At 51.1% G+C, this 27,077-nt stretch overlaps 1 long non-coding RNA gene across 1 annotated transcript; it reads right to left on the bottom strand.

Moving 5' to 3' along the window:
* On the bottom strand, window positions 1–26,391 carry LOC140468477 (uncharacterized). Its single transcript, XR_011955663.1, has 3 exons — window positions 26,236–26,391; window positions 25,730–25,840; window positions 1–256 (listed from the first exon to the last, which is right to left on the bottom strand). It is a non-coding gene; the product is annotated as an uncharacterized lncRNA (long non-coding RNA).
* Between the last annotated feature and the right edge of the window lie 686 nt (window positions 26,392–27,077).

Here is a 27,077-nt window from a genome sequence, read left to right as displayed (position 1 = left end):
TCTTCCGTTGATCCGACTGTCCAGACTTCTTCCCCAACTGGAGATTCCACTGTCCCTTTGATCCGAGTGTAGTGAGTCCAGCCTTTCCCCCACTATCCTTATTAACGTTTCGGTCGTCAAAAGAGCCTGGTACGGCCCTTCCCAGTCCGGCTGTAATTTAGTCTCTGTCCATGATTTTACTGAGACCCAATCTCCCGGCCGGATGGGATGAACGGTGAATTCAAGGGGTGGAGTCTGTGCCAATAAACCCTGTTCCCTGAGGAAAGACAAAGAGGAGGACAAACCCAGTATATACTTCTTTAAGAACAAGTCTTTAGTTTCGGGAAGTGGCAATTCCCCATTTGTTCCCAGATAAGGTAATCCAAATAAGATTTCATAGGGGGATAGTCCCAAATCTTTCCTTGGGGCTGTTCGTACTCACAAGAGAGCTATAGGTAAACATTTGATCCAAGGGAGTCTGGTTTCTATTATCAGTTTAGCGAGCTGTCGTTTGAGTGTTTGGTTCATTCTCTCAACCCTTCCTGATGATGGCGGGTGCCATTGAGTATGGAACTCCCAGGAAATTCCCAACCCTTTCATTACCCCTGTGACACTTTAGAGGTAAAATAAGTTCCTTGGTCAGAATCTATATGGTTCACTAGCCCATATCGGGGAATTATGTTCTCTAATATTGTTTTAGACACCCCACTCGCAGTGGCAGTAGCTCGGGAGTATGCTTCAACCCAACCAGATAGATGATCTACTATAACCAACATATACTTTAGTCTCCCTACTCTGGGTAGTTCAGTATAATCTACTTGTATACTCTGGAAGGATCTCAATCCTGGGTCTCTTCCTCCTGGGGTCTGTTTTCTCAAGACTTTCTTATTTACCTTTCTGCATATTATACATCCCTCACATATTTGTTTAACAATTGTATACATTCCTTTACATCCATATTCCCTAAGAACTAAATCACACATTGCTTGTACTCCCCAATGCCTGCCTTGATGTAGGACAGCCATAATCTCTCCCATCATCATTTTGTTTAACATTTCCCTTCCATCAGGTAACCTCCAATGCCCATCTGCTGTTTTTACAGCCCCTAAATCTCTCAATTATTTTCCTCTCTTTCAGTAAATATAGGAGCTTCCCTAGGACCTGGGACAGTAGGTATTAGGGAATGGATCACCACTTCTTGTGGGTTCAGGGCTGCTTCCTTAGCCACTTCATCGGCTAATCTATTCCCCCTAACTTCAGGTTCATTTCCTTTCTGATGAGCATTTACATGCACTACTGCTATTTCTCGGGGGAGTAATAGGGACTCCAAGACCCGTTTAATCAACTCTTCGTGTACTAATTCTTTCCCCCGGGTATTGATCAGTCCTCTTTCCTGCCATATCTTTCCGAACGTGCCAACACCAAATACATATTTAGAGTCAGTGTATACTGTTCCCTCTTTATTTTCTAACGCCCTAAGGGCTCTTTCCAATGCATAGAGTTCGCAGGTCTGAGCTGACCACCCATTTGGCAACCTTCCTGTCTCCACCACACTACCTTCCATCCCATCTTCGACTGCATACCCATTATGTCTTTTCCCTTCAGTCACCCGGGATGATCTGTCTATAAATTGTGGGGCTCCTGCATGAAGTGGAATATCTCTCAGGTCCATGCGGACCTTAGTTTGGTATTCTATAATGTCAAGGCAGTCGTGCCCTGGATTCTAAGGAGATTCTCCTTCCCCTTTCCAAAGAAAGGCAGCTGGATTTAAAGAATTGTCCGTGACCAACACTAGATCATCCTTTTCTATTAATATTGCCTCATATTTCAGAATCCGCGAGTCTGCCAACCATCGCCCAGCTTTTTGGTTTATGATCGTTCTCACTTGGTGTGGGGTGCTTACTATTAGGGCTCCCCCAAATGTAAGCTTCCTGCTTTCCTCCACCAACAGTGCAGTGGCAGCGACAGCCTGCACACACTCAGGTCACCCCCGGGATACTGGATCCAATAGCTTCGAAAGATATGCTCCTGGTTGTCTCATTCCACCCCACCTCTGGGTCAATACTCCCAGAGCCGCTCCCTTATCTACGGTAACAAAGAGGTGGAAAGGTTTATCTAGAGAAGGTAAGGCTGACTCGGGGGCATGGATCAGATCTCTTTTGAGTTCCTCAACTCGTTCTTTTTCCCGATCATCCCAACTTAGACATTTTGGTTCCCCCTCTAATAGTTTGAGATATAATTTCTTAGTCTTCTGTCCATAGGAATCAATCCACAATCTGCAATATCCCGTTAGACCCAAAAATGTACGTAACTCCCGTTAAGTCCTGGGCAGTGGCATTCCCACTATTCCCTCTATCTCTTCCGGGCTTATCTTTCGCTTTCCCTCACTAACTAAATGTCCCAAGTATTTCACTTCTCACTCCACATATTGTAGTTTGTTCTTAGATATCCTCAGTCCCTGCTGACCCAGGAAATTCAATAATTTGTTAGTGGCTTCTACTACTCTTTCTCTTCGTTTTCCTGTTACTAAGAGGTCGTCTACATCCTGCAACAGGGTAGTCCCCTTGGGGCTGCTAAATTTCTCTAATATTTGTTCTAACAGCCAGCTCAATAAACTCAGGGAGACCGTAAACTCCTGGGGGTGCACAGCCCACCGGTATTGCTGTTTCCGTCCTGTCTTGGGATCTTCCCACTCAAAGGTAAACAAATTCCTCCTTTCCTCCGCCAAGAGACAAGCCCAAAAGGCATCCTTGAAATCTATCACACTAAACCATTTGTGAATATTATCTTTCCACAATAATAGCATCCTGCCTGTGGAGACCTCCATCTCTGTCCCTGTCGCTCGAACCCTCCATCAAATGCTCCCCCTTGTCCTCTCCCTCTCCCCCTTGTCCTCTCCCTCTCCATCTCCCTCTCCCCCTTGTCCTCTCCCTCTCCCTCTTGTCCTCTCCCTCTCCCTCTTGTCCTCTCCCTCTCCCTCTCCCCCTTGTCCTCTCCCTCTCCCTCTCCCCCTTGTCCTCTCCCTCTCCCTCTCCCCCTTGTCCTCTCCCTCTCCCCCTTGTCCTCTCCCTCTCCCTCTCCCCCTTGTCCTCTCCCTCTCCCCCTTGTCCTCTCCCTCTCCCCCTTGTCCTCTCCCTCTCCCCCTTGTCCTCTCCCTCTCCCTCTCCCCCTTGTCCTCTCCCTCTCCCCCTTGTCCTCTCCCTCTCCTTCTCCCCCTTGTCCTCTCCCTCTCCCTCTTGTCCTCTCCCTCTCCCTCTTGTCCTCTCCCTCTCCCCCTTGTCCTCTCCCTCTCCCTCTCCCCCTTGTCCTCTCCCTCTCCCTCTCCCCCTTGTCCTCTCCCTCTCCCTCTCCCTCTTGTCCTCTCCCTCTCCCTCTCCCTCTTGTCCTCTCCCTCTCCCTCTCCCTCTTGTCCTCTCCCTCTCCCTCTCCCTCTTGTCCTCTCCCTCTCCCTCTCCCCCTTGTCCTCTCCCTCTCCCTCTTGTCCTCTCCCTCTCCCTCTCCCCCTTGTCCTCTCCCTCTCCCTCTTGTCCTCTCCCTCTCCCCCTTGTCCTCTCCCTCTCCCCCTTGTCCTCTCCCTCTCCCTATCCCCCTTGTCCTCTCCCTCTCCCCCTTGTCCTCTCCCTCTCCCTCTCCCCCTTGTCCTCTCCCTCTCCCCCTTGTCCTCTCCCTCTCCCTCTCCCCCTTGTCCTCTCCCTCTCCCCCTTGTCCTCTCCCTCTCCCCCTTGTCCTCTCCCTCTCCCTATCCCCCTTGTCCTCTCCCTCTCCCCCTTGTCCTCTCCCTCTCCCTATCCCCCTTGTCCTCTCCCTCTCCCCCTTGTCCTCTCCCTCTCCCTCTCCCCCTTGTCCTCTCCCTCTCCCCCTTGTCCTCTCCCTCTCCCTCTCCCCCTTGTCCTCTCCCTCTCCCTCTCCCTCTTGTCCTCTCCCTCTCCCTCTTGTCCTCTCCCTCTCCCCCTTGTCCTCTCCCTCTACCTCTCCCCCTTGTCCTCTCCCTCTCCCTCTCCCCCTTGTCCTCTCCCTCTCCCTCTCCCGCTTGTCCTCTCCCTCTCCCTCTCCCCCTTGTCCTCTCCCTCTCCCCCTTGCCCTCTCCCTCTCCCCCTTGTCCTCTCCCTCTCCCCCTTGTCCTCTCCCTCTCCCCCTTGTCCTCTCCCTCTCCCTCTCCCCCTTGTCCTCTCCCTCTCCCTCTTGTCCTCTCCCTGTCCCTCTTGTCCTCTCCCTCTCCCTCTCCCTCTCCCCCTTGTCCTCTCCCTCTCCCTCTTGTCCTCTCCCTCTCCCTCTTGTCCTCTCCCTCTCCCCCTTGTCCTCTCCCTCTCCCTCTCCCCCTTGTCCTCTCCCTCTCCCTCTCACCCTTGTCCTCTCCCTCTCCCTCTCCCCCTTGTCCTCTCCCTCTCCCCCTTGTCCTCTCCCTCTCCCTCTTGTCATCTCCCTCTCCCTCTTGTCCTCTCCCTCTCCCCCTTGTCCTCTCCCTCTCGCCCTTGTCCTCTCCCTCTCGCCCTTGTCCTCTCCCTCTCCCCCTTGTCCTCTCCCCCTTGTCCTCTCCCTCTCTCTCTCCCCCTTGTCCTCTCCCTCTCCCTCTCCCCCTCTCCCTCTCCCCCTTGTCCTCTCCCTCTCCCCCTTGTCCTCTCCCTCTCCCCCTTGTCCTCTCCCTCTCCCTATCCCCCTTGTCCTCTCCCTCTCCCCCTTGTCCTCTCCCTCTCCCTCTCCCCCTTGTCCTCTCCCTCTCCCTCTCCCCCTTGTCCTCTCCCTCTCCCCCTTGTCCTCTCCCTCTCCCCCTTGTCCTCTCCCTCTCCCTATCCCCCTTGTCCTCTCCCTCTCCCCCTTGTCCTCTCCCTCTCCCTATCCCCCTTGTCCTCTCCCTCTCCCCCTTGTCCTCTCCCTCTCCCTCTCCCCCTTGTCCTCTCCCTCTCCCCCTTGTCCTCTCCCTCTCCCTCTCCCCCTTGTCCTCTCCCTCTCCCTCTTGTCCTCTCCCTCTCCCCCTTGTCCTCTCCCTCTCCCTCTCCCCCTTGTCCTCTCCCTCTCCCTCTCCCCCTTGTCCTCTCCCTCTCCCTCTCCCCCTTGTCCTCTCCCTCTCCCCCTCCCCCTTGTCCTCTCCCTCTCCCCCTCCCCCTTGTCCTCTCCCCCTTGTCCTCTCCCCCTCTCCCCTTTGTCCTCTCCCCCTTGTCCTCTCCCCCTTGTCCTCTCCCCCTTGTCCTCTCCCTCTCCCCCTTGTCCTCTCCCTCTCCCCCTTGTCCTCTCCCTCTCCCTCTCCCCCTCTCCCTCTCCCCCTTGTCCTCTCCCTCTCCCTCTCCCCCTTGTCCTCTCCCTCTCCCTCTCCCCCTTGTCCTCTCCCTCTCCCTCTCCCCCTTGTCCTCTCCCTCTCCCTCTCCCCCTTGTCCTCTCCCTCTCCCCCTTGTCCTCTCCCTCTCCCCCTTGTCCTCTCCCTCTCCCCCTTGTCCTTGTCCTCTCCCTCTCCCCCTTGTCCTCTCCCTCTCCCTCTCCCCCTCGTCCTCTCCCTCTCCCTCTCCCCCTCGTCCTCTCCCTCTCCCTCTCCCTCTCCCCCTCTCCCTCTCCCTCTCTGTCCTACCTGCTGCCACCCACCCTCCAGTTGCTCACTATTGGTTCCATTCGTTTCTTAACTACCTCACCAACCGTAGCTCCCATCATTTTCACCTTCTGTTTCTGTCTCTCATCCTCTCTCTTTACAAACACTTTCTGTGCCTCTCTTAATAATTCATCTAATGGTTTTTCACTCCACCCTTCTATCTTCTGTATCTTTCTCTGTATGTCTGGCCATGCCTTTGTCACAAAATGTACTTTCAAAAGACCCTGTGCCACTGGGTCCTCAGGGTTCATTCCAGAATATTTCCGCATTGAGTCTCATAATCTTTTCAAGAAAGCTGAGGGAGTCTCATCTTTCTCCTGTCTAACTTCAAAGGCTTTAGTCAAATTCTGTGACTTTGGAACTGCCTCTCTTATTCCTTTTAGAATCAGGTCTTTCAATTCCCTCATTGTTTCTCTATGATCCGGGTTTTGGTTTTCCCACTGGGGGTCTCTGAGGGGAAACTTCACCTCTCCCTGTCCAGCATCCCCATCCCCAGTGGGATATTCCCTGTCCCATATTTTAATGGATGCTCCTCGAATAAGTCCCCTTTCTTTCCCAGTAAATAGGATATTCAAAATAGACATTAACTCAGTCCATGTGTACAGACTGGGCCCCAAGAATTGATCAATTTGTTCAGACAACCCTACCGGATCCTCAACCAGGACCTTCATCTCCTTTTTAAATGTTCTGACCTCCCCACTTGTGAGGGGGGCACTTACAAACCCAATCTCTTTGTCCCCTACTGGTACCTCCCGAAGGGGATAACTCTTTACGTTCTTCCCCTTTTTTTGTTTTCCTCCCCTAGGCTTTCGTTTAGATACTCCGGAGCCTCCTCAACATCTACTTTATCTTCCTTTTCTTTCAATGAGGATTGAGGGTCTGGGACAAAAACATCCCCATCCACCGCCCCTTCTTCCTCCTCTTGTGGGTCATCCGTTCCCTGTCCCCGTCTATCTGTCTCTCCTCCTCCTCCTCCATTTCCACCTAATCTGATTTTATGGTACGGGGGTGGGGGGAGCGGGGGGAAGCAGCCAAGAGGATCCCAGAGACTGGGTGGGGCAGAGGGGGAATCCTTTGTCTTTACTACCATCATTCCCAAACTGCCCTTCCAACAAGACGCATAGTCCGCCTCCTCTTGACTAAAAGGTTGTTTTTCATTCACATACAAATCTAAATACTGATATGCCCAATCCTCGTCCGAACCATACTTTGGTCAGAAGACAGCCGGACGAAGGATTGGTTCTTTGGTCCATAATAAACAACAATATTTCATCATTTTCTTTTTATCTTTTTCCCTTGTACAAGTCTTACTTGTCCATTCCCGCAACATCCTCCCCAACGGACTTTCTGGAGGAATGTTAGCAGGGACTTTTTCTTCCTTTACTTTGTCACAGTTTGACTTACTCTGCCTACCCTCCATTTCTCAGGACCCTCGCCAGTCCCTCAGCGATTAAATACCCCTTTTCTCAGCCACCAAGGCAATACTTAAAAGTCAGGTTTCTTACCTTGGTCTGTGCACAGAGTTGCCTTGCCCCTTTCTGCTGTATTTTCTATCGACCTCCGTTCACTGTCTGATTCAGATGTCTCTCTTGTGGGATTCATACCAGTCACCCAAGGGAGCGGACCAAACTGGGACACGAGACCGCTCCTCAATCGGGAACGGGACATGTCTTCCCAGTGTCCAGGGCCAGCCACTCCCCCCAGCAATGGATGAATATCCCGGATGAACCCCCAGTTTTGAGAAACAAAGCTCATGCACTTCAATAATTTCAGTCAGAGACAAGATCTGAAGCAATCAGTATTGTTTATGATACACTTGCAAGCGTGGTGCCTGCCGTAAGGCACCCAGAGTTTAGCAAGTCCATATCTTATATAGGATTCACTCCTCCCAACCCGGTGCCCATTACTGTTGTCTATCTCTTGCCGTATCCAGCCTTGTACATAACAAAGTAGAAGTCTTGCTTGGCCATTTCACCACATCCTGCTGCGGCCCATTGTTAGGTATATCCTCCTTCACTGCCATCTGTTTCCCTTTTAACATTTCCTCCCATTCCTCATCCATATTGAGCTCTATGACCCTATAATTGGGGTTTGTTTTTGTTTTTACAGAAGTGGGAAACAGATGCTTCGAACTACTGTTTGTACAGGCATATCTGGCTTAACCTCCACCCTCACAGCACCTTATCTATTTGTCTATAACATCTACCATTGTTTACAGGCATGTTTCATTCTTGTATGCACATCTGAGATAATACAAAAACAATTATATATTTCCTTCACATAGTTTTCATTCTTGTTAACTCAGCTCTTGGTTGAAACAATTCTCCACTGGTGTGAGTGTATTTACCTTGCTCAAGTAATTATGATTGCAGAAGTAACAATACTTTACCTAAATCCCACTGTATACTCCTTGATTGACGGTCTCACTAAAGTCCACAAGACAGTGGAAAAGTTACACATTGCTGAGGCATGTTAGCGCAGGATTTTAAAAAAAATTTGAACAGCAGACACTATTGTGCTATGCTTGGTGTGAGTTCAAACCAGTATTGATATTCCCCTGAAAGCTGGTTTTAAATTATAGAAGATTGCTGCATCAATGCAGGCCAAAATCCATCTTGTCCAGAATGTGTAATATTTTTAAAAAATAGATAATATGAAACAAGAAAAATGATTTTGGTGATGTGAAGAGATTTGTGTGTGGAACAAAAGTGTGTGCATTTGAAAAAGGAGCAGGTGACAACTTGTGTTGACAGGTGCTGAAACAAAGTGACAATTCACTGCATTCCCTCGAACCTTAATAACTTTGGGAAAGTTTATTGTCCTGACATTGTATCCCAATTCTTGGGAGAAGCTGCGATGAACCATGCATCGTTGAATGAGACTGAACAAAGATCACATAGTTATAACTGAGGACTGAATTTTAAATGTTGTGAGCAGAAAATAATTGCACCAGTATATTAACTGCACCAAGTCTGGTGAATTAATCAGTCTGGATTCGGCTTCCTCTGTCTGTCTCCCCAATAACTACTGCAGTCCTTCTGCTGAAAGAAGCAAGACCTTGCAGTTTGATTGTTTGCTGACTACACATTGGAGGATTGAGGTTAGACTTGGCAAGGGTCCAAATTAAAGCTACTATCTGTAATCAGAGACAGTGGGATTGCATTTGAAACAAAAATGTGGACTTTCTTTAGTGTCACAAAACTCGTCCATTTTTATCTGAAAGCTGTTCCTTGGCTCAAGGAGACTCTGTCCTTGATTTTTTGTTGGAGGTGGAGGGGGGGGGGGGGGGGGTGCAGGTTCCGATCAGTCTGGTGTGGTACAGAGATAAAAAGGATTTGAAGAGGCCTTTTGTTTACATGTAAACAGATGAGCCTTCAGGCCAAAGTGATCGTGCTTGACAACTCACCGACATAATCAAAGGGCAGTGGTCAGCTCTTTAGCTGAGCTAAGCTGAACAGGTTTGCAAAGTTCAACAGGGAGTTGTGTAGAAACTCTCTTTTCTGCCCTCCAACTTCAACTTGAAGCATTGATACTGGTGTTTAACATTGGAACTGATGTACTCGGAACAGCATAATTACGTCGAGCTGGATAGGTGGGGTTCTGTAGGGGTTCTTTGTTCTTTGTGTAATTTTGTGAGTAATGATTGTGCCTGTTTAAAATCTAGTCAGCAACCGAGCTATTTTATTCCAGGTAATTTTCACTGTACACTTATCGAAACAAACTGCAATGTTATGCTCTGGGCTGCCTGCTTAAGAATGTTGTGAGTGGTCTAATAGTCCACATTAGTCATTTCAATGTTAATGTAGTTGTAGTTCCTTATGTTTTAAACAACTTTATAATAGTCTGAGCTTAACAGTTCCAGTAAAAAATATCAAAAGGTATGCAATATTTATTGGATTATGTTAGTTACTGGAAGTATTTATTTAAAGTCACAATTATTTCCTTAGCTTTTAAGATGATGTATATTCCCATTTAAAGGAAGATGATACTTTGCTGTGAAGTGAAGGCTGAATCTGCTGTGATCATTTTGAGTCTGGCCATTTGCAGAGAAACACCTTTAAATTTAATCTCAAAGGAGCACTTTATTGTTTGAGGGCTTGGACTTCGGAGTAACCTAACTAAGATGTCACTGAGCAACTTCCCACTTGGTATATCGAGCAAAACATGAGGGAAATTCAACAGACCAGTTGACGAGAGATGGGCATATAGGTGACAGTCTTTAACCATTGTAACAATAAATTCAGAACCTGGTCAATCTCAGATTACTATGTATGATGTTATGTCATAAATAGATTAGATTCCCGACAGTGTGGAAACAATCCACACCGACCCTCCGGAGAGTAACCCACCCAGGCCAATTTCCCTCTGACTAATGTACCGAACACTACGGGCAATTGAGCATGACCAATCCACCTGACCTACACATCTTTGGACTGTGGGAGGAAACCGGAGCACCCGGAGGAAACCCACGCAGACACGGGGAGAATGTGCAAACACCACACAGACAGTCTCCTGACTGAGCCAGCACACCGCCCAAGTGTTTTAACAAAAACAGAAACAGTAAAACACTTCCTGAGAATTGATGCTGTCTTCCATCCTGTTTAACTAATAAAATGTATTGTTGTTGGAGTGAGGTCAATGGAAAATAAAGACCATGAAAGCATAGGAAGGGTTAAAGCATGAAGACCACTGGGAATCTGTGGTCTGTGGAATGCAGGGGCAGGATGGGATAACCATAGTGGAACATTCTGACACCCATTAGCAGAGTAAGGTTAAGGCTGAAGGGTCACTATGGCCAGATGAGATAACACTAGTAATAAAGCAAGTTTCTCTGGTAAGTGTTATTCTGACAGGATTGGGACCGGAAATATTTGGGACATGACATTAAAATATCTAACTAATAGTTAGTCGAGTCAGCTTGAGACAGGAGACTATTGTAATAGATGGAATAGCTAAGTATCTATCATGACAGGTTAGTCTGCAATGGAAGATCACTGCAGCAGAGTTCGCAATAAATATCTAATCATGACATTCGAATAACATCAAGTAGAATGTACAACTAAAGAGGTAATGGGAACTAACATCACTGGTTTATTGTGGAGCTGGAGTGAGATACTTTGATTAAGATAGTTGGTCATGCTGACAAGCTCACAGAAACATGATCAAAAATTATATAAAAATCCACGGACCCTGAGGTTCGGGGGCATTCGAGAATCTGCTTTCTCAGTGTCACGGTTTTTTGTTGGCAAATAAAAGACTTATTTCTTGAAGAACTCTCTGCGTCTCCTGGTGGTTCTCTATAGTTTCTCCACAACACTACCTGACCCAGTAATGCAGGGCCCTGGTCTCTGTCTCCGTTTCTCTCTCTCAGTCTCTCACTTATGCACGCACGAACGCGCACACAGTTACTGAGGGACAGTGAATGACAGAATAATAGAAGCATTTTCAAATATTAAAGCTCCATTAAACAATCCTGGGATGGGTTGATGGGGACAGTGTAGGGGGAGCTTTACTCTGTACCTAACCCTGTTCCGACCCTACCCTGGGAAGGGTTGATGGTGATACAGAAAAGGGAGCTTTACTGTGTATCTAACCCCATCCTGTCCCTGCCCTGGGAGGGGTTGATAGGGAAAGTGCAGGAGGATCGTTATTTTGGAACATAGGAACAGGAGGAGGCCATTCAGCCCCTCGAGCCTGTTCCATCATTCAATGGGATCATGACTAATCTGTGGCCTAACTCCACATTCCTTCCTTTGGCCCATATCCCTCAATATCTTCACTGAATAAACATGTATCTCTCTCTGATTTAACCTCAACGACTGATCCAGCATCCACTGCTGTTTGTGGAAGAGAGTCCCAAACCTCTCCCACCCTGTGTGTGTTAAAGTGCTTCCTACCATCTCTCCTGAACACTCTGGGCCCTCATTCTCAGACTCTGCTCCCTCTTGGTCTAGAATCTCCAACCTGTGGGAATCGTTGATCTTGATTGATCCTGTCTCATTCTGTTTATTCCTTGAAGGCTTTGATCAGATCACCCCTTAGCTTTCTCAATTCTGGAGGAAAACGGCCTCATTTGTCCAGTCTCCCCTCAGAATGTAATCCCTGCGCTCCAGGATCATTCTTGTAAACCTCCTTTGTGCTCCCTCTCTGTATTCCAACCTGATACCCACACACTTGCTGACACTGAACTCCATCTAACACAGCTTTGCCCATTCACCCAATCTATCGATATCCCTTTGTAATGTTAAGGTACCATCTGCACTGTCTACAATGCTGCCTAACTTTGTATCTCACCCCATGCTGTCCCGATCCTGTGTGTGTTTGATAGGAACAGTGCAGAGGGATCTATACTCTGTATCTAACCCCATGCTGCACATGTGCTGGGAGTATTCGATGCAGACAGTGTGGAGGGAGATTTACTCTGTATCTAGCCCCATGTTGTCCCTATCCTGGGAATGAATATACCATTGGCTCAGAGACAGGAGACATGATAGAGATGAATGAGACTTTCAGACTGGAGGGAGCTCCAGGCACATACAAGTTGGGAACTGTTTTCAGTAAAAGATAATTGATCCCAGGTCACTGCAGAGTGTAAGAATCTGATGGTGTTCCCTCACTATCCCCCTCCAATCCCTGGGAAGATCTGCTCCCACACCATGTTCCATCCTAACTGCTGACTATGTTAGATACATTAATACATTGGGGATGGACGGGGGTGATTTTAAACCTGGGATCTTGCTGTGTAACTTGCCTTCAAAATGCTCTCACATTCCCTTACAAGTAATCTTTTCCTTCTTTTATCCCGCTGAACTTTTGTTGGGAAAGCTGCAACGTGAAGATCCAAAATGTTCAGGCCGAGGGAAGCCTTGGCCAAGCTCCAGAGGGAGACGTGGTTCTGAGGCCTGAGGCCTGGTTGACAGGCTGCACCCCGTGGGGGCCGACATGGATTGTGTGTTTATTTACCCCGAGGTTTAATCTCCTCTGGGGTTCCCGGGTTTTAGGGGCATCTGGTTAACTGGCTACTGTCAGATTGCGGCCCTGTCATTTTTAAAGCAGGTTTGAAGCCTGGTGTTAAAGTATGTCATTTACATAAATGATTTGGATGCGAGCATAAGAGGTACAGTTAGTAGGTTTGCAGATGACACCAAAATTGGAGGTGTAGTGAACAGTGAACAGGGTTACCCCAGATTACAACAGGATCTGGACCAGATGGGCCAATGGGCTGAGAAGTGGCAGATGGAGATTAATTCAGATAAATGGGAGGCGCTACATTTTGGGAAAGCAAATCTTAGCAGGACTTATACACTTAATGGTAAGGTCCTAGGGAGTGTTGCTGAACAAAGAGACCTTGGAGTCCAGGTGCATACCTCCTTGAAAGTGAAGTCGCAGGTAGGTAGAATAGTGAAGAAGGTGTTTGGTATGCTTTCCTTTATTGGTCAGAGTATTGAGTACAGGAGTTGGGAGGTCATGTTGCAGCTGTACAGGACATTGGTTAGGCCACTGTTGGAATATTGCGTGCAGTTCTGGTCTCCTTCCAATCGGAAAGATGTTGTGAAACTTGAAAGGGTTGAAAGATTTACAAGGATGTTGCCAGGGTTGGAGGATTTGAGCTACAGGGAGAGGCTGAACAGGCTAGGGCTATTTTCCCTGGAGCATCGGAGGCTGAGGGATGACCTTATAGAGGTTTACAAAATTATGAGGAGCATGGATAGGATAAATAGACATAGTATTTTCCCTGGGGTCGGGGAGTCCAAAACTAGAGGGCATAGGTTTAGGGTGAGAGGGGAAAGATATAAAAGAGACCTAAGGGGCAACATTTTCACGCAGAGGGTGGTACGTGTATGGAATGAGCTGCCAGAGGATGTGGTGGAGGCTGGTAAAATTGCAACATTGAAAAGGCATTTGGATGGGTATATGAATAGGAAGGGTTTGGAGGGATATGGGCCGGGTGATGGCAGGTGGGACTAGATTGGGTTGGGATATCTGGTCGGTATGGACGGGTTGGACCGAAGGGTCTGTTTCCGTTCTGTACATCTCTTTGACTCTATGTCCATCCCCAGGATCTGAGAGGGGGAATTAAAACCCAAATGATGTGACACTCTCTAAAGACTTGTCATAATGTCAGAGTAATATTGGTTACAGAGAGGGTAGGGTGAGAAAATACAACAGTGAGAGAAAGAGAGTGAGAGAGAGATTTGAAAAATTGAGAGAGCAGGGGAAACAGAAGGGGAGAGAGAGGGAGAGGTGTGTTGAGATTGTGAAATTCTGCAATGTTTGATTCTGGGGTGACAGGAAATAATTAAACTGAAGCAGCATCACAGAGGGGGAAAATGATCAGAGTAATTAGCTGCTGCTGCATTGTTGCATGTGGGATCTTGCTGTGCACCAGCTGCCCCAATGCCGTCATTGCAAGCAGTGAGTGTTTTAATCAGGTAACCTGGTATCTCAAAGTTTCTCCAAAGCTTTGGAATGAAAACTCAGCTCATCACCCGATATGTTTGTGTTTGGATGTCGCTGGGAAATTGTCTGTGTCACAGAGAGAGGGGGAAACCTGGGATCTTGCTGTGCTATCGCTCTGTAATAATTTTCCTCCTTTGCTTTTCAATGAATGCTGTCTCTTTCCTCCCAAGGGATCTTGCTGGCCACTTGAAGATTCAAAGAGAGAAACTTTGGGATCAGGAGACCTTTGAACAAGAGCTTTCTCCAGAGGGGACACGGGCCTGAGGCCTGAGGCCTAGTCGACAGGCTGCACCCCGTGGGGGCCCACGTGAGTTGTGTGTTAATTTACCCCGAGGTTTAATCTCCTCTGGGGGACCCTGGGTTTTAGGGGCCTCTGGGTAACTGGCTCCTGTCAGATTGCAGCCCTGTCGTTTTTAAACAGATTTGAAGCCTGGAGTTAAAGTAACTGGGGCCCTGGGATTTGACACAAACACATCAATCCCCAGTGAGTGTCTGACAGACAGGACTCCCCAAGGAGGGAAGTAAAACCTTAAATGAGAAACTTTCTCCAAAGACTTCTTCTAATATCAGAATAATGCTACATGTGGGATCTTGCTGTGTCTCAAACTACCTGCAGGGTGGCCTACGTTGCAACCAGGGTGACCAAATGTGATAATCGCACAGAAAAGACACAGGTTCGCCAATTCCCCAGGTATCTGGGAGGGGATCTCTCTCTCTCTCGGTCTTTCTTTGGTTGATTTTTCAAACAAATAAAACCGTCCCACACACAGAAATCCACAGCCTCCTGTTGGATGTAAAGTGGGATTTGAGCACATTGTGGAGCACGAAGGGGACTACCCTGTGGGATCGCACTGTGCATCAATAGCCCACCCTGTGACTTGTCGTCATTTTAATGGGGAGGGGTGTGGAGGACAGGATGTGGGATTCCAGGCAGGGAGAGACAGACAGAGAGAGACTCATGATCAGAAACTGGATTTGGAAAGTGCTGGTATTATTGGGATCTTGCTGTGTGAAAATTACATGGGGGGGCATTTTGCTTGTGGAGGGGTTGTTGTGGGGAGGGGTTGTTGCTGGGGGATGGCACTAGTTCTCGCAGGGGGTAAAGATGAGGAAATACCCAGGTATGCCACACCCAGCTTCCTGTTGGATCTTGCTGTGTGCCCCTCAGCCTGCAGGTTGCCCCTTACACATCACAGGAGTCTGTCGACAGGGCCCGGGCTCCATTTGCTGATGGTCTGATAGTGGGTGGGGTGTATCATCCCTCCTTTCCCCAGCCCAGACCCCCCACCACCTCTCCTCCCCCTCCCTCCACAATGTGATAGTGAGGGGGCTAATGGCTACAGGACAGGGCGGGGAGATGGGAACACACTTTAAATGGGAGGAAGGGAGGGGAGGGCATTTCAATCAGAACAAGGGGGAATGGAGAGAGAGAGAGAGAGAGAGAGAGAGAGAACAATCCATTCTCGAGAACAGGAGGAAGCTGAGCGGAGAGATGGAGAGGGGGATAGGGACAGGGAGAGAGAGGTGGGGGAGAAGAGAGAGAATGAGAGAGGGAAACAGATGGGAAGGAGTGAAGGAGAAAGAGAGACAGTGTGAGGGAAGGAGGGAGAGAGAGAGAGAAGCAGCTGGAGGGGGCAGGTTAAACACGGAGGGAGGGACAAGATCCAGGCTCTGAGACCAACTCCCTTCCATCGAGTCTCAGAATATAAACCCTTGGGGTGGGGTTGGGGGTCTCAGTCAGAAAGCATTGACCCCCTGGGTCCCAGTGAAATCTGTTCCCATTCTCTGGGTTTAAAACCAGGGGGAAGTGCTGATAAAATCGGGAGCTTTGGGAAGTCACTCAGTGATGGGATTTTGTTTGTTTTTCTTGTTTTTTGATTCAAAAGATCTTGGCTCTGATTTAATCAACTTCCATCTCCCTCTCTCCCTCCCTCACACTGCCAACCCTGGGATTTTCTCTCTTTCTGTGTCTGTCTCCATTTCTCTGTCCCTAATCTTGTTTGTGTTCTCTCCCCACCTCGGTCTCTGTCCCTCTCTCTATCTGTCTGTATGGCCCCAGCCCTCCCTCCCTGTCCTCCTGTCCCTAAGGGAGATTTGGACTCAGTATCGTGTGGTATTGCACATATCATTAACACAGTGGGATCTTGCTGTTCCCTGGGACTCCTGTTGTTGTCCAAACTGTGGGTGTGGGTGGGGGGAAATAACGCCCTTTTCTCAGGGTGGAGTGGGGCAGGGTGGAAGCCTGGGGACTGGGATCTTGCTGTGCATGAAGACACACACAGTCGAATGGCCGGTAAGTCTCTGCACATACTCCCTGTGCCACCCCCCCCCCCCAGCCCATGGCCTGGGACACAGTGAGGGGTGGGGGTGGTGAGGGAGGGTGGGGGAATTGTACACAATGGAGACACAGAGGGGGCTTTTATACAGAGATAGGGGAGTATGGGCAGAGGGGACAGTGGGGTGGGTAGGGGGTAAATGAAGGTACACAGGGGGAGAGGGGCAATTAGATTGGGGAAGGAGGGGAAAATAGGGGGGGCTGGAAAATTCCAGGGGAGTGGAAAATTATGGGTGGGGTCACAAATTAGCCGAAGATGGGGGGCTTTGGGGTTACAGAGGAAGGGGATGGTAAATGTAGGGGGAACAGAATATTGGGGGGCAATATTTGGTGGGGGTGTGGATTGGAAAGGGAAATAAATGGGGATGGGCTGGAAACCCCCCCGAAGTGGGGGAGAGATTGAACATGGGGGTATTGGGAATTGTGGTCAGGAATATAATTGGCGGGGGGGGGGGGGGGGCAGCACAATAGAGTGAAAATGTGATGGGGGGGAGGTTTATGTAAAGTCCCTGTCTCAGGGAGTGAGGGGCAGTGAAGCAGTCCCTCAAAAGGTCACTGAGTGTCTGCACGTACTCACTGTGTCCCCCCAACATAAAGGGGTGGGTGGGGGAGGGGGTGCTGCCAAATTAGGAACAGACATAACATCCAGGGGTGGGGACAAAACTTTGGGAGGGCAAATAATTAGGGGGAATCCATATGGAAAACTAGGGAGCAGGGGGTGTCAGGTAAAACCCCTTTGAGTGAGATTGGGGCATGGGGTGGGGGGGGGGAGGAAGAAGTGACGAAATTGCTGGAGAGTGGGATCTTCCTCTGCCCATCCACGGTCAGTCAAAAGGCCAGTGAGTGTCTGCACATGCTCACTGTGTGGGGAGGTGGTGGGCTATCAGTGAGGAGCGGTCTCTGCCAGAACGGGGACTCAGTCAGGGGCCATTCAGGGGCAAATCCCAGGGGGGCAGGACACTGGGCCGTTAATAGAAGGGGGGATAGACACGATGGGCTGAATATCCTCCTCCTGGACTGTGAGCCATCAGGGATTCTGGTCTCAGCCAGTCCCCACAGGCTCCTGTACCCCCTGGACGGGTATTGGGGGAGGACAATGAGGAGGGTATATAGGACACAGAGGGGCTTTTATATACGTAGGGGGACGTTCAGAGGGCAGGAACAAGGAGGGAGGGGGCCAGAGAAAGACGGATGGGCCAAAAAACAGAATGGAAAGGGAGTGGAACAACGGAGAGAGGGACCGACAGGAGAGGGAGGGAGTGGGGAGGGAGGGAGTGGGGAGAGAGGTAGAGGGAATGGGGATGGAGGATGAGGGAATGGGAGGATGGGGAGGGAGAGGGAGGGTGAGGGAAGACCAAGGGGGGAGAGAGGACGAGGGGGAAGGAGGACGAAGGGTGAGGGAGGACGAAGGGGGGAGGGAGGGGGAGGAAGGATGGGGGGAGGGGGAGGGATGATGGGGTGGGAGGGGGAGGGATGATGGGGTGGAAGTGGGAGAGAGGATGGGGTGGGAGGGGGAGGAGGGAGAGGGGGAGGGGGAGGGAGGATGGGGTGGGAGGGGGATTGAGGGTGAGGGGGAAGGAGGATAGGGTGGGAGGGTGAGGGGGAGGGAGGACGAAGGGGTGGAACAGGTCAGGGTGGGGGAAATGAGGGCGAAGGGGGTGAGGACAGGTAGAGGGTCCCACCTGGTTGGACAATGGGAGGAATGAATCCAGTTGGTGGGAGAGAGCAGGGGAAGGGAGGGGGAGGGAGGTTATTTGAAATTGGAGGACTCCGTGTTGAATCCTCTGGGCTGGAGGTTTCCCAGGAGGGGGATGAGATGTTGTTCCTCCAATTTGTGGTGTGGTTTGTTGTGGTAATGCAGGAGGTCGAGGATGGTCATGTTGGGGGGGAAGTGAACTGGGCGGTGACTGGCGGGTCTGGTCAGCCCCTCTGGGCCCGGTGTGATGCTCAGTGAACCGTTCCCTAAGTTTCCATTGGGTCTTCCTGATGTAGAGAAGCCCACACCGGGAGCACCTGATGCTGGAAACACGGTTGGAGGAGAGGCAGGTGAACCTCTGTCTCCCCTGGAAGAAGGGGTTGGGGGCCCGGGATGGAGCTGAGGGGGCTGGGGGTGTAACAGCAGGGTTTGTATCTTTTCCAGTGACAGGGGAAGGTACCTGGGGGTTTGGGGGGTGAGAGTGATACAAACCCAAGGAGTGTCAAAGGGAACGGTCCTTGTGGAAGGCAGAGAGGGGTGGGGGAAGGGAAGAGGGTCTTGGTGGGAAAGCAAATTCCTGATCCCAAAACAAAGGTCCCATTGATTCCGAGCTCTGGTCCTGGATTATAACACTGACCAGGGCAGGGGGGAGTGTTTTGACATTGGGACAGGGGCTAGGGAGATGCTCACTGCAGAATCCTCCCCATTCACCTGGTTCTGGTTGTTATCTCAGTGTTCGGGTTATTCCAGTTATATTCAGGGAGAACCCTCAGGATTTGATGGGAACGGGTCAGGACGGGTGGGGACAGAGGGGGACAGGTGGGGTCAGGTGGGGACAGGTGATTCTGATGGGGACAGATGTGGACTGGTGGGAATGGAGGGGGAAGGAGTGGGACTGGTGATGACAGATGGGGACTGACAGGAACTGATAGGGACAGATGGGGACAGATGATTCAGTTGGCGACTGGTGGTGAGATGATGACTAATGGCGACAGAGGAGACTGGTGGGAACAGATGGGAGCAGAGGGGGACAGAATGGGAATAATGGCGACAGATGATGACTGGTGGCGACAGATGGGGAGAGATTGGGACTGGTTGCAACAGATGGGGAGAGTGGGGGGGTGGAGAGAGTGAGGGGGGGAAAGAGTGAGAGGGGGGAAAAGAGAGGGATTGGTGGCGACTGACAGGGACAGAGAGGGACTGATGAGGATAGAATGGGAATAATGGGGACTGGTGGGGACAGAGGGAGACTGCAGGGACTGGCGGGGCGAGGTGGGGAGAGAAGGGGACAGAGGGAGACAGATGGTTCTTGTGGCAACTGATGGGGAGAGAAGGAGACAGGAGGGGGACAAATGGTTCTGATAGGGACTGGTAGGGGCACATGGGGAATGGGGGGACTGATGGGACTGATCGGGGACTGGTGGGGAAAAATGGAGACTGGTGGGGGATTGGTGGGGACACATTGGGACTGGTGGGACCTGTGGGGACACGGAGGCTGGTGGGGTCTGATGATTCTGATGGGGTCAGATGCGGATTGGTGGGGACACAGGACAGAGGGGAACAGAGCGGAACAGGTGGGGACTGGGGGAAACGGTGGGGAAAGATGGGGACTGGACAAGGGACGAACGGTAGTGAGTGGGGACTGAATTAAACAGATGAGGTCTGCTGGGGAATGATGGGGACAGAAGGGGGCAGGTGAGGGGTGGGGGGGGTTCGATGGGGACGGGGGAGACGGTGGGAGGAGGGGTGATGATGGGGGGGACAATTAGGGGAGGCGGAACAATGGGGGCCGAGGAATGATGGGGAGCGGGGGGATGATTGGGAGGGGCAGATAATGGGGGGGGGGGCGACGGGGGGTGGAAGGCGATGGGGGGGGAAGGAGACGGGGGGGGGAAGGAGACGGTGGGGGGAAGGAGACGGGGGGGGAAAAGGAGACGGGGGGGAAAAGGAGACGGGGGGGAAGGAGACGGGGGGGGAAGGAGACGGGGGGGAAGGAGACGGGGGGGGAAGGAGACGGGGGCGGAAGGAGACGGGGGGGAAGGAGACGGGGGGGAAGGAGACGGGGGGGGGAAGGAGACGGGGGGGGGGGAAGGAGACGGGGGGGGGAAGGAGACGGGGGGGGAAGGAGACGGGGGGGGGAAGGAGACGGGGGGGGGAAGGAGACGGGGGGGAAGGAGACGGGGGGGGGAAGGAGACGGGGGGGGGAAGGAGACGGGGGGGGGAAGGAGACGGGGGGGGAAGGAGACGGGGGGGGAAGGAGACGGGGGGGGGAAGGAGACGGGGGGGGGAAGGAGACGGGGGGGGGAAGGAGACGGGGGGGGAAGGAGACGGGGGGGGGAAGGAGATGGGGGGGAAGGAGACGGGGGGGGAAGGAGACGGGGGGGGGGAGGAGACGGGGGGGGAAGGAGACGGGGGGGGGAAGGAGACGGGGGGGGAAGAAGACGGGGGGGGAAGGAGACGGGGGGGGAAGGAGACGGGGGGGGAAGGAGACGGGGGGGGGAAGGAGACGGGGGGGAAGGAGACGGGGGGGAAGGAGACGGGGGGGAGAAGGAGACAGGGGGGAAGGAGACTGGGGGGAAGGAGACGGGGGGGAAGGAGACGGGGGGGAAGGAGACGGGGGGAAGGAGACGGGGGGGAAGAAGACGGTGGGGGGAGAGATTAGGGCGGAAGAGGGCGGTTTGGAATGACTGAACAAAGTACAGTAAGAGGCAGGTTTGGGAGGGAAGGTTTAAAGTGAGTGGAGGAGGTGACAGTGATAGAGAGGTTTGGAGTGTTTGGAGGAGGTGACAGTGATAGGGAGGGTTGGAGTGTTTGGAGGAGGTGACAGTGATAGGGAGGGTTGGAGTGTCTGGGGGAGGTGACAGTGATAGGGAGTGTTGGAGTGTTTGGAGGAGGTGACAGTGATAGGGAGGGTTGGAGTGTTTGGAGGAGGTGACAGTGATAGGGAGGGTTGGAGTGTTTGGAGGAGGTGACAGTGATAGGGAGGGTTGGAGTGTTTGGAGGAGGTGACAGCGATAGGGAGGGTTGGAGTGACTGGAGGAAGTGACAGTGATTGGGAGGGTTGGAGTGTGTGGAGGAGGTGACAGCGATAGGGAGGGATGGAGTGTTTGGAGGAGGTGACAGTGATAGGGAAGATTGGCCTGTTTGGAGGAAGTGACAGTGATAGAGAGGGATAGAGTGATTCGAGGAGGTGACAGAGATACGGAGGGTTGGAGTGATTCGAGGAGGTGACAGAGATACGGAGGGTTGGAGTATATGGAGGAGGTTACAGTGAGAGGGAGGGTTGATGTTACTGGAGGAGTGGACAGTGATAGGGAGGGTTGGCGTATTTGGAGGAGGTGACAGTAATAGGGAGGGTTGGCGTGTTTGGAGGAGGTGACAGTAATAGGGAGGGTTGGAGTGTTTGGAGGAGGTGACAGTGATAGGGAGGGTTGGAGTGTTTGGAGGAGGTGACAGTAATAGGGAGGGTTGGAGTGTTTGGAGGAGGTGACAGTGATAGGGAGGGTTGGTGTGTTTGGAGGAGTGGACAGTGATAGGGAGGGTTGGTGTGTTTGGAGGAGGTGACAGTGATAGGGAAGGTTGGAGTGTTTGGAGGAGATGACAGTGATAGTGGGGTTTGAGGGTCCGGAGGAGGTGAGAGTGATAGGGAGGGTTGGAGTGTTTGGAGGAGGTGACAGTGATAGGGAGGGATGGAGTGATTCGAGGAGGTGACAGAGATACGTAGTGTTGGAGTATATTGAGGAAGTTACAGTGAGAGGCAGGGTTGATGTATCTGGAGGAGGTGACAGTGATAGGGAGGGTTGGCGTATTTGGAGGAGGTGACAGTGATTGAAAGGGTTAGAGTGTTTGGAAGAGGTGACAGTGATAGGGAGGGATGGAGTGTTTGGAGGAGGTGAAAGCGATAGGGAGGGTTGGAGTGTTTGGAGGAGGTGACAGTGATAGGGAGGGTTGGAGTGTTTGGAGGAGGTGACAGTGATCAGGAGGGTTGGCGTATTTGGAGGAGGTGACAGTGATTGAAAGGGTTGGAGTGTTTGGAGGAGGTGACAGTGATAGGGAGGGTTGGAGTGTTTGGAGGAGGTGACAGCGATAGGGAGGTTTGGAGTGTTAGGAGGTGGTGACAGTGATAGGGAGGGATGGAGTGTTTGGAGGAGGTGACAGTGATAGGGAGGGTTGGAGTGTGTGGAGGAGGTGACAGTGATAGGGAGGGTTGGAGTGTTAGGAGGTGGTGACAGTAATAGGGAGGGTTGGAGTGTTTGGAGGAGGTGACAGTGATAGGGAGGGTTGGAGTGTTTGGAGGAGGTGACAGTGATAGGGAGGGTTGGAGTATATGGAGGAGGAGACAGTGATAGGGAGGGTTGGAGTGTTTGGAGGAGGTGACAGTGATAGGGAAGGTTGGAGTGTGTGGAGGAGGTGACAGTGATCGGGAGGGTTGGAGTTTGGAGGAGGTGACAGTGATAGGGAAGGTTGGAGTGTGTGTAGGAGGTGACAGTGATAGGGAAGGTTACACTGTCTGGAGGAGGTGACAGTGATCGGGAGGGTTGGAGGTTTGGAGGAGGTGACAGTAATAGGGAGGGTTGGCGTGTTTGGAGGAGGTGACAGTAATAGGGAGGGTTGGAGTGTTTGGAGGAGGTGACAGTAATAGGGAGGGTTGGAGTGTTTGGAGGAGGTGACAGTAATAGGGAGGGTTGGAGTGTTTGGAGGAGGTGACAGTGATAGGGAGGGTTGGAGTGTTTGGAGGAGGTGACAGTGATAGGGAAGGTTGGAGTGTTTGGAGGAGATGACAGTGATAGTGGGGTTTGAGGGTCCGGAGGAGGTGAGAGTGATAGGGAGGGTTGGAGTGTTTGGAGGAGGTGACAGTGATAGGGAGGGATGGAGTGATTCGAGGAGGTGACAGAGATACGTAGTGTTGGAGTATATTGAGGAAGTTACAGTGAGAGGCAGGGTTGATGTATCTGGAGGAGGTGACAGTGATAGGGAGGGTTGGCGTATTTGGAGGAGGTGACAGTGATTGAAAGGGTTAGAGTGTTTGGAAGAGGTGACAGTGATAGGGAGGGATGGAGTGTTTGGAGGAGGTGACAGTGATAGGGAGGGATGGAGTGTTTGGAGGAGGTGACAGTGATAGGGAGGGTTGGAGTGTTTGGAAGAGGTGACAGTGATAGGGAGGGATGGAGTGTTTGGAGGAGGTGACAGTGATAGGGAGGGTTGGAGTGTTTGGAGGAGGTGAAAGCGATAGGGAGGATTGGAGTGTTTGGAGGAGGTGACAGTGATAGGGAGGATTGGAGTGTTTGGAGGAGGTGACAGTGATAGGGAGGGTTGGAGTGTTTGGAGGAGGTGACAGTGATCAGGAGGGTTGGCGTATTTGGAGGAGGTGACAGTGATTGAAAGGGTTGGAGTGTTTGGAGGAGGTGACAATGATAGGGAGGGTTGGAGTGTTTGGAGGAGGTGACAGTGATTGAAAGGGTTGGAGTGTTTGGAGGAGGTGACAGCGATAGGGAGGGTTGGAGTGTTTGGAGGAGGTGACAGCGATAGGGAGGTTTGGAGTGTTAGGAGGAGGTGACAGTGATAGGGAGGGATGGAGTGTTTGGAGGTGGTGACAGTGATAGGGAGGGATGGAGTGTTTGGAGGTGGTGACAGTGATAGGGAGGGATGGAGTGTTTGAAGGAGGTGACAGTGATAGGGAGGGATGGAGTGTTTGAGGAGGTGACAGTGATAGGGAGGGATGGAGTGTTTGGAGGAGGTGACAGTGATAGGGAGGGTTGGAGTGTGTGGAGGAGGTGACAGTGATAGGGAGGGATGGAGCGTCTGGAGGAGGTGACAGTGATAGGGAAGGTTGGAGTGTTTGGAGGAGGTGAGAGTGATAGGGAAGGTTACACTGTCTGGAGGAGGTGACAGTGATCGGGAGGGTTGGAGGTTTGGAGGAGGTGACAGTAATAGGGAGGGTTGGAGTGGTTGGAGGAGGTGACAGTGATAGGGAGGGTTGGAGTGTGTGGAGGAGGTGACAGTGATAGGGAAGGTTACACTGTCTGGAGGAGGTGACAGTGATAGGGAGGGTTGGAGTGGTTGGAGGAGGTGACAGTGATAGGGAGGGTTGGATTGTTTGGAGGAGGCGACAGTGATAGTGGGGTTTGAGTGTTTGGAGGAGGCGACAGTGATAGGGATGGAGTGTTTTTAGGAAGTGACAGTGATAGGGAAGGTTACAGTGTCTGGAGGAGGTGACAGTGGTAGGGAGTGTTGGAGTATACAGAGAAGGTGATAGTGAATGGGAGGGTTGGAGTGTCTGGAGGAGGTGACAGTGATAGGGAGGATTGGCCTGTTTGGAGGAAGTGACAGTGATAGGGAGGGATGGAGTATTTGGAGGTGGTGACAGTGATAGGGAGGGATGGATTATCTGGAGGAGGTGACAGTGAGAGGGAGGGATGGAGTGATTCGAGAAGGTGACAGCGATATTGAGGGTTGGAGTATATTGAGGAGGTTACAGTGAGAGGGAGGGTTGATGTTACTGGAGGAGTGGTCAGTGATAGGGAGGGTTGGAGTGGTTGGAGGAGGTGACAGTGATAGGGAGGGTTGGAGTGTTTGGCGGAGGTGACAGGGATAGGGAGGTTTGGTGCGGTTGGCGGAGGTGAGAGTGATAGGGAAGGTTGGTGTGTCTGGAGGAGGTGACAGTCATAGGGTGGGTTGGAATGTCTGGAGGAGGTGACAGTGATAGGGATGGAGTATATGGAGGAGGTGTCAGTGATAGGGATGGTTGGAGTGTTTAGAGGAGGTGACAGTGATTGGGATGGTGTGTTTGGAGGAGGTGACAGTGATAGGGAGGGTTGGAGTGTTTGGAGGAGGTGACAGTGATAGGGAGGGTTGGAGTGTTTGGAGGAGGTGACAGTGATAGGGAAGGATGGAGTGTTTGGAGGAGGTGACAGTGATAGGGAGGGTTGGAGTGTTTGGAGGAGGTGACAGTGCTTGGGAGGGTTGGAGTGTTTGGAGGAGGTGACAGGGATAGGGAGGGTTGGAGTGTCTGGGGGAGGTGACAGTGAGAGGGAGGGATGGAGTGTGTGGAGGAGGTGACAGTGCTCGGGATGGTTGGAGTGTTTGGAGGAGGTGACAGTGATAGGGAGGGATGGAGTGTTTGGTGGAGGTGACAGTAATAGGGAGGGATGGAGTGTTTGGTGGAGGTGACAGTAATAGGGAAGGTTGCAGTGGCTGGAGGAGTTTAAACAGATCGGGACGGCTGTGATGTTCCCCCAAGGTGAAATACATAGGAAGGGCTGTTCAGACAGCAGAATATGAAAGCCTCTGGAGGAGGCTGGGTGGTACGAGCAGGGAAGGGAATAGTGTGTGTGAGAGGGAGCATAAAGTGAGTCTGAGTGATGTTTGTGAGGGAGGCCACACATACGAGTGGAATAAATTAACAGCACATACCTCAGGGACCTGCAGTGATGAAACCCTCATTTGAACATGACTGGAAGAATAACAGTAAACTGTCACAGAAAGTCAAAACACTCATTATTAAAGGTAGTGCAGGTTGGACAATGGCAAAGAGATTGTCATGAAGGACAGGGATGAAACAGAATAATGCATGGGTATGCATTCAGATCCATAGTAAGGGGATCATACCAGGGCCTATCCAATGAACCACAGCAAAACAAGTTTACAATTGAATTATAGATGAATGTTCAAAAACATTCACCTCTGAATCAATGTGATTGTACTTCAATGTAAACTCCCTGGCTGAAGCTTGTAGCTGAGAAGTTAGCACAGGACTGGCATCAAACACTTCGTTTTCATGAATTCCACTTCTCTGTAAAATGAGATGACAAAAGAAACATGTTGAGAGACATTCAGAATAAACCAGCCCTTGGCTTGAGTGTTAAATATCCACCTATTGAAGGAGTTTCCAAAATCTACCACCATCAGTTGAGGACGGGAATTGATCAAATGATTTGAGAGAATTAGTATTTTAATGACAAGGTTATGTTGTAGAGATGACTTGGGAGATTTGATAGTTGCTTCAAATTTTAAGATATTTATCTAACCGCTAATTGTGTTCTTCCAAAGATTATTTGGATAGCAGAAGATTGGAATACAGGAAAGAGAAACTTATTAATGAACAGAATTAATCTTCTGTGTTAATCTCCTCAATGGCGGAGTACCTACCCAGCATTCCCCGCGGTGGGGAATACCCTCTATACTCACTACAGGCGAGGGCGGCGCAGCCGCAGTGCCGGGTCTGTCTCCGTGGGAAACGGGAAGAGACGCGCTTTTCCAGACGGCAAGGCTGCAGGAGCTGGACAGAGGGATTCGGACCGAGAATAAACCCTTCCAGAGAGAAGCGAGCACCTTGAAAAATAACGTGTGGATAAATGTTTTGCAATTTCGATGGTGAAAATCCGCCATCTTGGCCGGGACCGTGGACGCATGCGCACACGGTTATGTGACGTCACGGGGCGGGGCCTGAGGGTGATTCATGCAGATGCTGAAAATCTGAGACTGGAGTCACAGAAATGTCCAACATGGAAACAGACCCTTCGGTCCAACCCGTCCATACCGACCAGATATCCCAACCCAATCTAGTCCCACCTACCAGCACCCGGCCCATATCCCTCCAAACCTTCCTATTCATATACCCATCCAAATTCCTTTTAAATGTTGCAATTGTACCAGCCTCCACCACTTCCTCTGGCAGCTTATTCCATACACATACCACCCTCTGTGTGAAAATATTGCCCCTTAGGTCTCTTTTATATCTTTCCCCTCTCACCCTAAACCTATGCCCTCGAGTTCTGGATACCCCCACCCCAGGGAAAAATCTTTGTCTGTTTATCCTATCCATGCCCCTAATGATTTTGTAAACCTCTGTCAGGTCATCCCTCAACCTCCGCCACTCCAGGGAAAACAGCCCCAGCCTGTTCAGCTTCTCCCTCTTGCTCAAATCCTCCAATCCTGGCAACAGCCTTGTAAATCTTTTGTGAACGCTTTCAAGTTTCATAACATCTTTCCAATAGGAAGGAGACCAGAATTGAACACAATATTCCAAC

This window comes from Chiloscyllium punctatum, chromosome 47, assembly GCF_047496795.1.
Source record: "Chiloscyllium punctatum isolate Juve2018m chromosome 47, sChiPun1.3, whole genome shotgun sequence".
NCBI classification, from domain to species: Eukaryota; Metazoa; Chordata; class Chondrichthyes; order Orectolobiformes; family Hemiscylliidae; genus Chiloscyllium; species Chiloscyllium punctatum.
Note: the sequence above shows the minus strand (reverse complement) of the source record. Positions and strands in the feature narration are given on the sequence as shown.